The sequence below is a fragment of the Hyperolius riggenbachi genome, chromosome 4 (assembly GCF_040937935.1).
Source record: "Hyperolius riggenbachi isolate aHypRig1 chromosome 4, aHypRig1.pri, whole genome shotgun sequence".
In the NCBI taxonomy this organism is placed as follows: Eukaryota; Metazoa; Chordata; class Amphibia; order Anura; family Hyperoliidae; genus Hyperolius; species Hyperolius riggenbachi.
The window spans coordinates 411,379,717-411,396,273 of record NC_090649.1 but is presented as its reverse complement, the minus strand read 5'-3'; the positions used below and the strand labels follow the sequence as shown (position 1 = coordinate 411,396,273).

The following is a 16,557-nucleotide window of genomic DNA, read 5'->3' as shown; positions in this document are numbered from 1 at the left end:
TACTTTAAAGAGACTCTGAAGTGAATTTTTTTGCTATGTTTACCTTTTAATTCGCTTCAGAATTCTCATTAGCCGCAAACCGCTGCATCCCGGCTGAAAAACGAGGGTGAATCTGCCTGGCGCTTCCTGAAGAGGCAGAGCTCTCTACTGTAGCTCTGCCTCTTCTGATGTCAATCGCCGCGGATCGCCGCCTCTCCCCGCCCCTGTTCACAGAGAGGGGCGGGCAAAAAAATTTCGCTTCAGAGTCTCTTTAAAGGAAATTAATATGGATACTTCCATATACCTCTCGCTTCAGTTGTCCTTTAAAGGGAATATGACATTTACTTTCCCCAGTGTAGACCATCTCTTCCGTGGTCTACACCTCTATACATCATAATTGTGTTATTGTATGTCACCTCACTGTACAAAATGTCCTGTCTCTGTTTCATAGGGGCTGCAATCCTACTTTTGGAAATATTGGACATTACCTTATCCTCACAGCTGATTTATCTCCTTAGTGACAAATGACTGCTTCTTCATACTCTAAAGGGTTATGTTTGCCTCTGTGATTCTGGAATAGGCATTTGCCTACACTATAGATTAATGGCTGGTTCACACCATGAGTGCTTTTGATCGCTTTTAAAAGAGCCAGCATTTTGAAAAGTGCTTGGCTAATGTGTTAATGGGCGAGTTCACACCAGAGCGATGTTATTTTTTTCCCAAATGCAGGTCCTGCAGCATTTTGGAGATGATCATGCCTCACTGTAAAGTAAAGGAAAACTGTAAAATTGTTTTAAAAATCCCTGTTTCTGCCAAATGGAGTTCAGTTCCAGGTCCAAGTGCTTCCTGTTTTGCCACAAAAACTACAAAATCGCTAAACGCAAACTCTTCAAAATTCCTGGGCATAAATAGAAAATTCCCTAGGCACATGCCGGGAATCGCTACTGAAAATCACTACAAAAAAGCAATTTTTGGTGTGAACACACCCTAATGCTGGGAATACACCATGTTTTTTTCAGCCGATAGATGGTTCAATAGATAATTTCCGACATGTCCGATCTCACTTTCGATCGTTTTTCTGATCTATTTCTTATACAAATGAATGGAAAATGATAAGAAAAGATAAGAAAATGGATCGGAAATAAGATCTAACAGTAAATCGACTGAAAAATCTCATTGTGTATTCCCAGCATAACAGTTTGCAAAAGAGCTGCAAAGTTTAGGTACATCTCAAGCTGTGTGGGAAGAACGGTGAAGAGGGAGGAGATGGAGACATGGAGAGGGCAGGGGCACAACTTCAAATTATGGGGACCCCAAGCAAAACTTTGAAAGGGCCCCCAAATGTGCACACCCTTTCCCTTGCCTAACTCTGGTGACCCTCACAGCCTGGGGGCCCATCTTGTAAGAGTCATAAAACAAGTGCAGACATCATTATCGTCACACCCATAACAAGTGTAGTTACAAAAGGAGAGGAAGGGAAGTAATAGCTGGGCTCGCTTACAGCTCTGGGACACCCCTGCAGTTGCAGAGGCTGCTCTACTGCAGTTACACCACTGGGAGAGGGTGATGCTATGGGGAAGACGTGTGGAAAGTGCGGAGTGGGTGGATGAATATGAAAGGAGAGATGGGAGGGAGAGGACGTGTGGGAAGAGGGGGAGATATATGAAGAGAGCTGGGAGACATGTGGGAATACTGTAGGGGAATATGTGAGGAGAGGGGGACAAGATGGGGAAAAAGAGGGGGAGAGAGCTGGGGGGAGGGGGGGAGGGTGGAAAGAGGGGGAGAGAGCTGGGGAGGGGGGGGGGGGGGGGGAAAGAGGGGGAGATATATGAAGAGAGCTGGGAGACATGTGGGAATACTGTAGGGGAATATGTGAGGAGAGGGGGACAAGATGGGGAAAAAGAGGGGGAGAGAGCTGGGGAGGGGGGGGGAAGAGGGGGAGATATATGAAGAGAGCTGGGAGACATGTGGGAATACTGTAGGTGAATATGTGAGGAGAGGGGGAGAAGATGGGGAAAAAGAGGGGGAGAGAGCTGGGGAGGGGGGGGGGGAAGACGGGGAGATATATGAAGAGAGCTGGGGGACATATGGGAATACTGTAGGGGAATATGTGAGGAGAGGGGGACAAGATGGGGAAAAAGAGGGGGAGAGAGCTGGGGAGGGGGGGGGAAGAGGGGGAGATATATGAAGAGAGCTGGGAGACATGTGGGAATACTGTAGGTGAATATGTGAGGAGAGGGGGAGAAGATGAGGGAAGAAGAAAAAAGAGAGGGAGATAGCTGGGGAGGGTGGAGAGAGGGAGATATCTGGCAGATCAAAGGGGGGTTGAGAGAAGACTGGGAGAGGAGAAAGGGGGAAAGATTGGAAAAAGGCTGATGAAGGAATCAGAGATGTGGAGCATAAAGATGAACTGAGGAGTACAGCCGGTAATGCTGAGAAAACAACATGTTTAATGTTATCTCATCCCATAATCAGCCGGTTTCTCTGCAGAACAGCAGTGGACTGGCTGTTACCTGCTGCTGGGAGTTCTGTACAGTCTGCCCGGCCACTCCTGGACGTGATGTCAGCGGCCTGCCACCGCTTTCCTGGTGTCACCTCTGTCGCTGCATTTCTGCATCCCATTTCTGCACAGAGGAATTCATTTTTAATACCTGAAACTTTCATAGTGTATGAAGGGTTTTAGCGCTTTTCAGCGGTTGCATCCATGCGATATCACTTTGAAGCAGTTGTCTCCGCAATGTTATAGGCGCTAGGCGCTTGCAGCGCGTCTGCAGGCGTTCAGTGCAAGTTCCGCTCCCCAGTACATACCAGCCTCGAAAAAGATTTCTTAGCTTAATATCAGACAATACCGCTAAACTGGCTTTGTGAGCCACCAATCTGACACAGAATACAATCTCTGCAGATAGCTGTTCTCTGCTTATAGAACTATTTTTTATTGTATAATACGTTGTAGATTAAAATGTATATTTTACTTTATGTCGAGAATCCGAACCAATTTCCGTTGACTGACTTGTTACTTACTGCCGAATCTAAATGTACTAAAACGCAGAGAAAAAAAATATTCTGGCAGTTTTTATTGGTTGGATGCCGATAACTAGAATATAGAACATATAATTAGTACATCTATAAATGATTGCAGGGTGCATCCATGTGCTGTTAGTTAACAAACAAACAAAACCAAAAATGGTGACCCGTCACCCTACTATACTTACCTCGGCTACACACGGCAAGAAACCGCGCGATCTCTGGTTGCTCTTACCAATTTCTGTGAATTGTGATGTGAACAGCACTGAATACCACTGAAGTATTATTTTGATTGCTCGCTCGTGCTCGTAGACTTGCTAAAAATAAATATCGTTATGATTAGCCAACAACTGTCCAAACACGGCACAGGTCATCTCTACTGGACACACATTTTAAGATGCAATCCAACCAGAAAAGTGAGCGATCTGATTCATGCTGTCAAACTGGAAACTGAAAAAACTCCAAACTCAATTACATGTAACTATTATGCAGACAGTGTGACAAGTTTTGTATGAATTTCGAATTAATATAAACGCCATAGAAAAATAATACAAGTGCATTTGTTGATATGCAATTTTATAATTGATAAATTGATCGATAAATTATATATTATATAAATTATATAAATTAAATTTGGTAATACCGCCCATACACTATAATATATTAGTGTATGGGCGGTATTACCAAATGTATTCCGGATCACTGACCTCTAATTTACTGAAAATTTACTGAATTTACTGAAATAATCATCAGAATCAGTTGGTTCAGAGGAAACAAATCAGTATTTGACTAGATCCCTCTTTGATCAGATTTGATCACAGAGGGATCTATCTGATGGTCGATCTGGTGGCAATCGACCAGTGTATGGCAGCCTCAGCTGCCACAACGAGAGTCTGCAGGAGATTGGATATAATCGGTGGAGGATCGGACTTTCAGGACTTTAGCGGCTGTGCAATTTATCGGTTCAGAAACGTGTTGTCAGTTTGCTGCATTCTTTTCAGTCTTTATGTCCCAGGATGGAATTCGTGGTGGCAATGTGTGTCAGACAGATATATGTTGAATAGTGTGTGGCCGATCACAGGGAACAGAAGTGTTCCAGTGGTTAATTAACGGTCAATGATGAAAGATTTAAAAAACAAACCTATAACGTGTTTGTTTATTTGTTTATCTTCGGTTCAGCGTTAAAAAAAACAAACAAAAAACAAAACAAAAACACGAGCAGGGTCATACTGGGTAATGTGGATGAAAAATACCGTAGGTTGGAAGTGAACTGAAACACTATAAAATGGTTGTTGTTTAGTTGTAGTAGGTAGGGAAGGTGCTATGAAACGAAGAGCTATGAATTTACAATGGGCTTGCTGATATGCATTTAACCTGCTTAGTCTGGTGATCCATATTTTTTTTTATTTAAAGCAGTTGCATTTTTTATTTGAAATGTATCACGTTTGTGATCAAGTTGAAGGCTTTCTAATTTTAAATTGTAAGCTCCTTGGGGCAGATAGCGTCAGTAAGCACGCCGGTTCTGTAATCCACACCCTTTATTCCTTGTACAGCTCTGCTTAATAAATCGGCACTATATAAATAAACTATAATAATAATGTTTATAATAATTGCTTAGGGTAATTTTACGAGAGGGCTCTAATCAGGCAGCAATATGTAATCGAATCCTGTTTTTCCTTTAATTATACACACACACAGTACTGTGAATGTGCATTATGTCACAGGCTGCTCACATGTATGTACCTGCAGATACCCAGAACTGTGCCTGGCCACACAGGGAGATTGTGGGCCAATCCCTATCAATAACTCTGGATCAAGTTATAGATTGGAGGGCAGAAAAGGATGCTCTGTACTGAAGCCTCGGAAATGATGACATACTAGCAGATATCCAGCCTATGCTCTATACTGAATTCCCATCAGTACATCCGAAAACATATTGAAGCAATAGTAGAAAGTATAATTTGCTTTCTGATGAGATAAACAATTATATTTAACATCCTACTCCTAAAAATAACTGTTTTTTTAAGAATTCCAGGGGTTTATATTTAAACATTTACAAAGTACTGTAGGTTGAATGTTTTATGGTCTCTACTCAGTGGCAGCCTATTAAATGTCCCAGAGTTAGAAAAAGGTCAATAGTTCATGTACTTTATCTCTCCCTGCCCTGAGGCCTGGAACCCACTACAAATCGCAACCCTCTAGCGTTTTTAATTAGCGTTTTGTAGATTTCATTTCATTTCTGGCGCTTTTAAGAGCGATTTTAAAAAGTGTAAGCTTTTTGCCAGAAATTGTGTAGCGATTTGCGATTAGCTATTTTAATTCTGATTGGTCCTTTCAATGCATCATAATTTTTTTTTACAGTTTGCAGTACTTGAAAACCGCACTCAGATCGCTATGTGTAGCGATTCATGAGTGATTTGCCAGCGCTTCAATACTTTACATTGAAGCGCAAACGCTACCAAAATGCTGTATGTCCTGCAATTGCAATTTTGCTAATCACAATCACTACTGTAGAATTTGTTACATTTATTTACATTGGCAGAGCGATTTAAAGCGCTCCCTAAATGCTCTAGGGGGTTCCAGCCCTTAGAAGTTGTATTCTGCCAGGAAAACTTTCATAGCTATAATCTGCTTATCAGTGATATTTACTATATTACTAACAAGGTACCCACAAGACAGAAGCTGTCACTTCCGTGCTTAGAAATAAAATCTTTCAGGCAGCAAAATAAAACAAGTAATACAGCCTGGTTAGTAATATGTTTTGTACTGTACATACATGTTTAGCTTGTTATGTCACATATTGCCTCTGTTACACTAAAGATGGTATTTGCAAATTCAGCCTTCACACATGTCCAGAATATTTAAAAGGCAACTTAGGGAAATGCCCAGTGCCTAGTGGATGATCAGGGTGCCTGTCTGCTGTCTCCTCTGAGCACCAGTCTCCATCTCACATTTCCCAAAAAGGCCACGTGACAAATAGAGTGAGGAAACCTTCTCATTGGTGTCTCATTTCACCCAAAAGAGGAAAATAACGTAAATATAAAAAAACATTTTTATTCATTATAATATTGATTTATAAATTATGTAGTCAGTGTTTTCTCACTGTAAAATCTCTTCTCTCCCCATTTACATTCTGAACTTTACCACAGGTGGCAACATTTTTACTCCTGTCTGGTGATCTCTGTGGAATGTTTGTTGCTGAGAATTTCGAAGCCAGTGAAAGTAATGCAAGGTCTCCCACAATGCTCTGGGACTCGAATTCCACATAGCTAAACAGCTTAGGCATCACTGGGAAGGCGGGACTACATATCAATATACAGCAGTATATAGAGATAGGAAGTGTTTCTGATGCTGGTTCTAAATAATTTACTGCATTCTACAATGCATCATTTCAGTTCCTCTTAATCTATCTCTGCATTCATATGAGTCAGAAGCAGCCACAGTGCACCAATCAGAACAGAGTGGGATATGCAAATCGTTCCTCTCCACCCTCATCAGACAGGCATAGCTGCAGAAGCACTGCTATGCAGGCAGCACACTCAGAGGCATAAGATCTCATTTCAGACTTTTTTTTTTTCTTATGTCCTTCCACTGTTTGTTTTTATGTTCTGTTTGTAAAGCCTCAACTGGAGTGCGATGCAGCTTTTATAAACTAAAAAAATGCGGTCAGGCTTTGTTCACATGTAAAATCACAATCGCTAACGCCAGCGTTTTCTTTTAGCGCTTCCTGGCGCTTCCCTGCGTGGTACGATTTTTTTGTAAATCGCTTTTCTAAGCACTTTTGCAGATCGATTTGTTTTGACACTTCCTGGCGCAAGTCAGGAAATGAACTCTTTGACCCGGAAATGAATAATGTACTTATTCTTAAAAGCGCTGGGGAAATCTCTATACAAAGCGCTTTTTAAAGCATTTTGCGATTTCCCTATACCTGCCATTATAGGCAAATCGCCCCAAAACTGGTACAGGCAACGCTTTGGTGAGCGGATCGGAATCGAAAAGCTCAGATGTGAGCACTCTCATAGGGAATCATTGCTCAAGCGCTTTTAGGGTGATTTTACAAATCACAGCGCTAAAAAAAAAAAAAAAAAAAAAAAAGGCAAAAATACCCTGGGTATGAACAAGCCCTCAGGGCCCATTCACACTTGCTGATCGCAAAACGCTAGCGATTTTGCTAGTGTTTTGCTCTGGCATTTTTTGGCAATTAACACCCCCCCAAAAAATCATCATTCACACCTGGCGATTTTTTACCGATCGCGTTTTGCGCTTCTATAGCACTAAAACGTGATCGCCGGGAAATCGCCTGAAAATGGTGCAGCCTACGCATTTGCGTTTAGCATTTTTGGGCGATTTGTAGCAAATAACGCAAATGGGCCCACAGACTTATTACCCTAGTGTTTTGAAAAGCGCTAGCATTTGAGCGTTTCGCCAAAATCGCAGGCAAAACGCTCAAGTGTGAATGGGCCCTGAGTGTAGATTGGTGCTGCTAAAATCACTTTGTCACTTATTATTCTAGACTCTCTTTCCCTTCAGTTTTTTAGTCCGCTATAAATTACCAGGTCTAACAGGAAGCTCAGATGTCATTTTCTTCATTTTAAAAGCATAGCAATCCGTACCCTTCTTTGCAGTTTAGGTGGCCACTAATGGTACAATTCAGCAATTCCCTGAATTGTATCCTTAGTGTCCTCCTTAAAGGGAACCTAAACATAGGGATGTGGATTTTTCCTTGTAAACAATACCAGTTGCCTGGCAGTCCTGCTGAGCTCTTTAGCTGTAGTATTGGGTAGATAAAACACCTGAAACAAGCATGCAGCTAATCCAGTCTGACTTTAGTCAGAGCACCTGATCAGCATGCTTGTTCAGGGGCTGTGGCTGAAAGTATTGGAGACACAGGATCAGCAGGAGAGTCCGGCAACTGGTATTATTTTAAAAGGAAAAAAAATCCATATCCTTCTCAGTTCAGGTACCCTTTAAAGAGAATCTGAGACGAGTATGAAAAAAAAACTACATACCTGGGGCTACTTCCAGCCTCCTTCAGGCTAATCAGGCCTTCGCTGTCATCTGCCACTTGGATCCTCTGCTAGGCAGCCTGGCCTCGCATGCCCCATCGCAGGGAGAGTTATGCGTCTGCACAGTACTACTGCACAGACACTGAACGTTCCTTGCTGCTGGAATGTGATTGGTGAGCACACATGGCCAGACTGCACCTGCGCTAACTCGTGAAATTACTATAGTCTAGCAGAGGATCCAGGTGGGAAGACTGTGAGGGAGCGATCAACCTGAAGGGCACTGGATGAAGCCCAGCAGTGTTCTCCCCAGAATTTTTTTCCAGCCGGGTGGCATGAAATAGTAGCCGGGTGGCATGAAAAAGTAGCCGGGTGGGTCGAGATGAAAATGCAGGGCAACTCTGCTTACAGCATAGGAGGAGGTGAAGAGGTGAGCCGATGACAGCCGGGTGGTCACCAAATCTAGCCGGGTGGAGCACCCGGCTAAAAGAGCCTGGGGAGAACACTGCCCAGGTATGCATAAAACTTTTTTCTTTACTCCACTCAGGTATATTTTAAGAGTAGGAACCCTTGTTACCCTTTTTTATCACGCCTAGACCAGTTCAGTGATTATTAGCAGGAGCTTTGCACTCTATTGTAATATTTTATTTTTTTTAACAAAAGACTATTGTAATATTTGTTTCTAGGAACTCTGGATTGGTTGTATTTGTATGCACAGAAATAAGGGAAGTGATCTTGCCATTTATGCAGGTGATGTATATAGCGGAGGTGGATAGTCTGCTCACTTCTCCAAACGGTTCAAGAGTGAGGACATTTGATAGTGTCTGGAAATACCAGTTCAGATGTACATACAAATAGATCCAAGGGTTGCTTCTGGATTTATTCTATGCATATACCTTCCCGCTGAGAGCGTGTGCATCGAATTCTGCCACTTAAAGCACACCTGAAGTGAGAGTGTCAGTGCTGTAATAACGGCGCAGGAGATTTGGGTGCAGCCGGCGCCACCATAGACCTCAATAGGAATTGCGGCTATAGCGGCACTCAGTCAGAAGACGGAGCTGAAGTTACTTTTAAAACACTATAATTTGGCCTTCAGCAATAGCAGGAAGCCGAATTACATCATCCCCCACCATCCACGTGGACCTGGAGGGGGAATAGTAATTAACACCACCGGGACTGGTGCAGCAAGATAACACAACATTTTACATTAGGAGGGACAGCGCTGGGGGTTCCGTCACAGTCACTCACACGCGGTTACTGCTGCACACCAGAATGAGCAAGCCAGCCTTACATCTTGCAGCATGTACAACCAATACGTACGACCAATTTTTTGCCCTAAATTGGTTGCATTGGCAATTAGACATGCTCTTAGCTGTATCGTATCAATTTTTATCCGATTCAATAATTATCAAGTCAATTGGCCACCAAATCACCTGATGTATGGCCACCATTAAGGTGACCACTAATGATGCAATCTTTTTGTCAGATTTTACCAAACCTATGCAGTAGATGATAGTAAATTGAGTGAATATACTTTTAATGGATACTTTAAACCCCTTGCCAGTCCAATTCCTGCGGCAAGGGGGCAGCGCAGCACTTTTTATTTATCTATTTTTTTAAATCATGTAGCAAGCCCAGGGCTCGCTACATGATAGCCGCTGAGCAACGGCATCCCCCCCCCCCCCCCACACACACACACCGATCGCCTCCGGCGATCAGAGTAAGCAGGAAATCCCGTTCAGAACGGGATTTCCTGCTGGGCTTCCCCGGTCGCCATGGCGACGGGGCAAGATCATGTCATGGACGTCAGAGGGAATCTCAATCCACCCCTCAGCGCTGTCTGGCACTGATTGGCCAGGCTGCGCAAGGGGTCTGGAGGGGGGGGCAGTGCGGCGGGTAGCGGCGAATCGGCGGCAAGCATAATGTGCTAGCTGCGTGCAATGAAAAAAAATTATGCAAATTGGCCCAGCGGGGCCTGAGAAATCCTCCTGCGCAGGTTACCCCGAGCTGAGCTCGGGATAAATGGCAAGGAGGTTAAGTAGTCCCTTGTAGAAATGGTAAGATTGGACAAAAAAAAAAAAAAAAAAAGATTGTATCATTAGTAGGCACCTGTAATACATTAAGCCATAGACCCTGAACAAGCATGCAGATTGCAGATCAGATGTTTGGCTGACTGAAGTTTGACCAGATTTGCCTGATGCTTATTTCAGGTATGCGATTTAGACTCTGCTGATGCAGGACAGATAAGCATAACGCCAGGCAACCAGGAACGTTTAAAGTGATTTAAATAAGAGCCTCCATATCTCATAAACCGCCCCAGCTGTCACTGTACTCACCTACATGAACACAAGCGTATAGTATGGATGACAAGGATTGTCGATCACTGACTACTAGATTATACCATGAGAGTCATCCGGAAATTTCAGTTAGGCCTCTTTCACACTGGTCGCTGAAAAACGGATGCATTTAACTCCATAGCAGTGTATTGTGAAAAGCTTTCAGTGAAACCACGGATCATGTGAACTGACCCATAGGAAAACACACACTGGTCTGCACATCATGGTCCATATGCAATTCACTTTTTCACCTGAGTTTTCTCCTGGGTGAGATTTTCACAATTTGTAAATAAAATGCCTTTTAACCACTTGAGGACTGCAGTGTTAAACCTGCCTAAAGACCAGGCTAATTATTGCTAAATTGGCCACTGCAGGCAGCTTTAAGGCCAAGCTGCAGGGCCTCACAACAGCACACAAGTGATTTCCCAGCCCCCCCCCCCCGAAAAAAATATGAATTGCATATGGGCCGAGCAGAGGCGGGACAAGGTCCTCCAGCACCCAAGGCTGAGACACCAAAGTGCGCCCCTCCATCCTTCCCACCCCAGCCGTCACACACTGATTGCTATTAGACTAAGAGGCCCCCATGGGCCCACAACCTCCCCAACACCTTAATATCTAGTTATCTGGCTTGCAGTCACTGCCATGTATCCCCTTTTCTTATTTCTTTCAGCTTCAAACACAATTAGGAATGACAGCTGAATGAATTCTGCGCCCCCTCCTACACTGCGCCCTGAGGCTGGAGCCTCTCCAGCCTATGCCTCGGCCCGGCCCTGGGGCCGAGTTGTCTGTTCAGTTATAACTGACAGCAACTAATTCAGCGTGAATGGACCCTTCAGAAATCATTTCATTTCTCCACATAATCACCTCCATTATATAAGCATTTATCTCATCTCTGTACAATCACAGACATGGAGAGGGGATTCTTTATGTTCATGTTAATGCTGCTGAACACACACTACTCTGCACTATTCTCCTCCCCCCCCCCCCCCCCCCCCTAAAATCTACAGGCATTGAGCTGGTTGGCAGAATGCCCTCCTGGCGTTAGCAATGCCCCTTCCCCTGCTCTGAATGGCCAGCTCTGCCTCTCCCCACCTCCCCTGAGCTCTGTGATAAGACACACAGAGCTGCAGTGTCATGACCCTGGGGTCACAGCCCCATCCCTCCCAGATCCAATCTCATAGGCATCAGCCTAGGTTAAATTCCCCATTCACACAGGAGATTTTTACTAGCAATTTCAGCAGCACTTTCAATGACTAGCATTTTGAAAACTGCTACTGCAATGTAAAGTGTATGGCAGTTGTCCACTGTAGTGATCACCAGCAATTTGCTGAAGTCAAACATGGCGCTTGCAGCATTTTTTTACTATTTTAGAGCGATCACATTTCAATGTAAAGAATCACAAAACACCCAGTCGCTCCAAAATTGCTTTCCCATACAGTGAGATCCCCAGTGTGAATGGAAACAAACCAAAAGTTGTGCTTTCCACTTGTGTGTGAAGTGCAAAACCCATAATGCTTCACTTCACAGAAGAGGAGAAGTCTTAGGAGAGTACTGTACCATGTTAGCCAATAGCCATCAGTAAAACCAAGGAGTTTTGAGTCTGGTTGATACCATTTATTGGCTAAGAGAAGAAGAAGAAAAAAAAAAGTAAGCTTTCTGCTACTCGGCCTTCTTCAGACTTGAAGCTTACTCTTTCTCTTAGCCAATAAAAACACACAATAGGTGCCTCGTTTAAAGGAGACAACACCGAGTTCATTATGTAAGCTGCCATTGCCAATCTCCTGCCCTGCATACATTGTGGATCACCGATGCAGATACACTATGCCTTCACTGACTGCAGTGGCTGCATCCCATCAAGCAAGGAAGTAGAAAGTTTAGATGGCAAAGTGGGCAAATAGCACGCCTGGAAACTTGGGCACTGAGCGGATCGTTCAGAAACAGCCTTATCAGTCTGCAGATATACTGTACACACGCACTACTGTCGGGAGAACAACTGCCCGGCGGGAGGATCTGACGGACCAGTCGTTTTCTTTAGTAGTGTGGGAGTATGCACCTTTAGTGGCTGGATGGTGTAATGGTTAAGGGCTCTGCCGCAGGAGACCTGGGTTTGAATCTTGGGTCTTCCTATTCAGTAAGCCAGCACCGATTCAGTAGGAGGCCTTAGGCAAGTCTCCCTAACACTTCTACTGCCTATAGAGCGCATCCTAGTGGCTACAGCTCTGGCGCTTTGAGTCCGCCAGGAGAAAAGCACAATATAAATGTTATTTGTCTTGTCTTTAGACTACATGGTAAATTGGCCCTATGACAGTGCAGTCATGCAGACTGGAGAGGTGCCAGAGGCACTGCAGTTCAGCCATCATATATATGGGGGGGGGGGGGGGGGGGAGTTGAATGGACAAACTTTGGATACATTGTAATGGTGTAGCAGAACTCCACATCAGCTTAAGTGTAGGTAATTGTGTTAGGTGGTCTCGGCAGAGGGTGGGAGGTTAGGGAAGGTGACAGAATATTACCAACATCCTATTAGTAATGTAGATTAGAATAGAAGAATATCAGTATTACAACAGTGCCCACATTTCCCCATGCCTTTATTGTATGTGAGACATTGGCTTGGCAGGAGCAGCTCTCTCTAATGAGGGGAGGAGTGGGTAGTCTATGGCTGGACAGGAGTAGCCCTTTCTGCTCACACAGAGATAGTCCAGTCCAGCCATAGTTTGCTCACACCTCCCTTCATCAGACTATGGACAGGAGCAGCCCACTGTTTTATGAGGAAGATGCGACTCTGCAGAGCTCTGTGTGTTTTTATCAGAGCAGCTGATTAGCTTTTTCCCTGCTGCTCACTGCACAGCTCTGGAGGGGCAGCCAGGTGGCTTCCGCTGCCTGCAAGGGGAAGATCACCCCATGATCCGGAGCACATCTAAGAAGGCAGCAGAAAGGGGGCCACAAATCCAATCCTGTCCCCCTCCTAATGTATTCCAACCAGCCAGAACTCCAGCCCAGTGCCTGGTGTGAACTGTGCTGGCAACGCAGCCAGCCAATCACAGCTACATGCTGCATTAACCCCTTCACTGCTGCAGCGCTGTCATCTGGACAGGGAGAGTCCAATCCAATCCACTTTTTGTCCTGGGTGAGATTTCACATCTTATCAATAAAAATGCATTTTAAAAAGGGAACCTTAAGGGGCCCATTTACACTTAATCAGTTTGTGTGCGTTGGTACGCGTTTTTTCCATAGCAGTGCATTGTGATAAAGATTTCAGTTAAAATAATTTGTCAGGATCTGCTCCATGTAAAATTCTTATTTATAGCTCAGTAAAAATAGCATGAAAATAGCATAAAAATAGTGTGGCGGGTCATGATGGCGACTTGGCACACTATTTTTATGCTATTTTTACTGAGCTATAAATGAAGAATTTTAGATGGTGCGAATCCTGACAACTTATTTGAACTTGATCCCCTGCATACTCCATGGAAGATCACAGCACTTCATTATCCACTGGTGCTATCACACTCGTGACTCAAATATTTCAGTTAAAATGCGTTGTGTGAAAGGTGCCATAGGAAAACATGGGAATTACTTTGAAGATCAGTTTTCTTTCCGTTTTGACTGAGAGCAACTGATTAAGTGTAAAAGGGCCCTAACTGTATCTAAAAAAAAAAAGTTTAACTTACCTGGTGCTTCTACCAGCCCCCTGCAGCCGCCCTGTGCCCACGCTGTCACCAAGCGTCCCCACAGTCCCCCACAGTGACCCTCTTCCGGCTGACTGGCGAGTCGATGGGCCACTGCGCATGCATCGGCCGTGCATGTCCTCGATCACGTTCTGCACATGCGCAGTATAGGATTTTCTTCATACTGTGCATGGGCTAGGCGCTTCTATCCATGGGAGCGTGATTAGGAAACATGCAGACCAGGGCCACGCATCAGAACGAAGATAAGACGCTGTGGGGGGCTGGAGGATCGGTTAATCCTGGCGCAGGCACAGGGCAGAAGTCTGGTAGAAGCCCCAGGTAAGTAATTTTTTTTTTTTGTTAAATACAGTTAAGGTTCACTTTAAAGTGGATCTGAGGTGAACTTTTACTCATTGCATAATTGTGTTCCTTTCCTATTGTTTATAGGGCATTCCTCAAGCCAAATACTTTTGTTTTGTTTTAATACTCAAATTCCCTATAAACAAAATAAACCACGCCCACAGGTTTTCAGAGAGCCTTGGCAGTAGCAAGGGCTCATGGGAGCTCAGTCTGGGCAGGAGGAGGAGGTGTTACTAGCCATCGATTTCAGAGGCAGAGGGGGAGGAGGGGGGGGGGGGATTAGTTTTTTTCACAGGCTCAGTGATCAAGATACAGATAAGCTTGCCTGTGTGTGTAATGTTTACAAACAACATGGCTGCTGTCGTATCACAGGAAGAAATAATCATTTTCTATTAAAGCTGTTTGCAGCTAGATTTGCTGTGTAAACTATCTAAAAACTGTACATAAGATATATAGACAAGTTACTTGTTATAGTTAGTTTTTCATCTCGGATCCGCTTTAACCACTTGCCGACCGCACGCTTATACCGTGCGTCGGCAAAGTGGCAGCTGCAGGACCAGCGACGCAGTACTGCGTCGCCAGCTGCAGGCTAATTAATCAGGAAGCAGCCGCTCGCGCGTGCGGCTGCTTCCTGTCAATTCACGGCGGGGGGCTCCGTGAATAGCCTGCGGGCCGCCGATGGCGGCTCGCAGGCTAAATGTAAACACAAGCGGAAATAATCCGCTTTGTTTACAGTTGTACAGCGCTGCTGCGCAGCAGCGCCGTAAGGCAGATCGGCGATCCCCAGCCAATCAGCGGCCGGGGATCGCCTCCATGTGACAGGGGACGTCCTGTCACTGGCTGCACAGGACGGATAGCGTCCTGTGCAGCCTCGATCGCCGGGGAGGCAGCAGGTAGGAGAGGGAGGGGGGAATGTCGCCGCGGAGGGGGGCTTTGAGGTGCCCCCCCCCCCGCATCACCCAGCAGGCAGAAGAGATCAGACCCCCCCAGCACATCATCCCCATAGGGGGGAAAAAGGGGGGGCAATCTGATCTCTCTGCCTGCTACCTGATCTGTGCTGGGGGCTGCAGAGCCCACCCAGCACAGATCAGTAAAAACAGCGCTGGTCCTTAAGGGGGGGTAAAGGGTGGGTCATCAAGTGGTTAAAGGGAAGGTTCAGGGACAGTTGATAAAAAATAAAAATCCGAATCCACTTACCTGGGGCTTCCTCCAGCCCGTGGCAGGCAGGAGGTGCCCTCGGCACCGCTCCGCAGGCTCCCGGTGGTCTCCAGTGACCGGCCCGACCTGGCCAGGCCGGGCCTATTCTGCGCTCCATTGTGCGTTCCACGCCGGCGCGCTGACGTCATCGGACGTCCTCCGGGCTGTACTGCGCAGGCTCAGAACTACTGAGCCTGCGCAGTACAGCCCGGAGGACGTCCGATGACGTCAGCGCGCCGGCGTGGAACGCACAATGGAGCGCAGAAGAGGCCCGACCTGGCCGCCGGCCTGGCCAGGTCGGGTCGGCCACCGGAGACCACCGGGAGCGGCACCGAGGGCACCTCCTGCCTGCCACGGGCTGGAGGAAGCCCCAGGTAAGTGGATTCGGATTTTTATTTTTTACCAACTGTCCCTGAACCTTCCCTTTAAGCCACCTGCAAGCAAGTAAAGATTCAGAATTTTGAGAATACTTTTTACCTACTATTTGGTACTTTTTCAATTGCAGAGTGCTGAAAAGTTATTTTAAACTCCTAGGAGAAAACTTAAGAGAAAAAGTGAACTGGATCAGGCCCAAAGTAACACAAGTAGTGGTTATTCAACACCAGTGAAGGCTTCATAGGGTGTAGCAATAGCAGCAGGCAGAGAGCATTGATGGTGAGTAATAAACCACATCAGCCAATCAGAATCACTTCAGCAGCTAATGGAGGCAGATAACAAAAGCCAAGTAATTAACTATATATATCTTCAACTGTGATCTAAATTATTCCTGAAGACAAGATCAATATCTCCCTATCTAAGGGGAGGGGAGGACCTGTCACTTGTGCAATACAGGAGAGGAGCAGCCACGTCCAATGGGATGGCACAGTTAATTCTGTGACTGTTTCTGCACTTCCTGGGTAATGAGCATGGTTTAATAATGAAGACATTTAATATTCGTTCTATTAAAGATGGGGGAGAAAAAAAAGAGAAGACAGACACTAGATCCATAGT

General features: G+C 45.2%; 1 protein-coding gene across 1 annotated transcript in view; it reads left to right on the top strand.

Moving 5' to 3' along the window:
• WDPCP (WD repeat containing planar cell polarity effector) overlaps positions 1–16,557 on the top strand; it is a 541,772-nt gene that overhangs the window by 514,323 nt on the left and 10,892 nt on the right. The window lies entirely within an intron of this gene.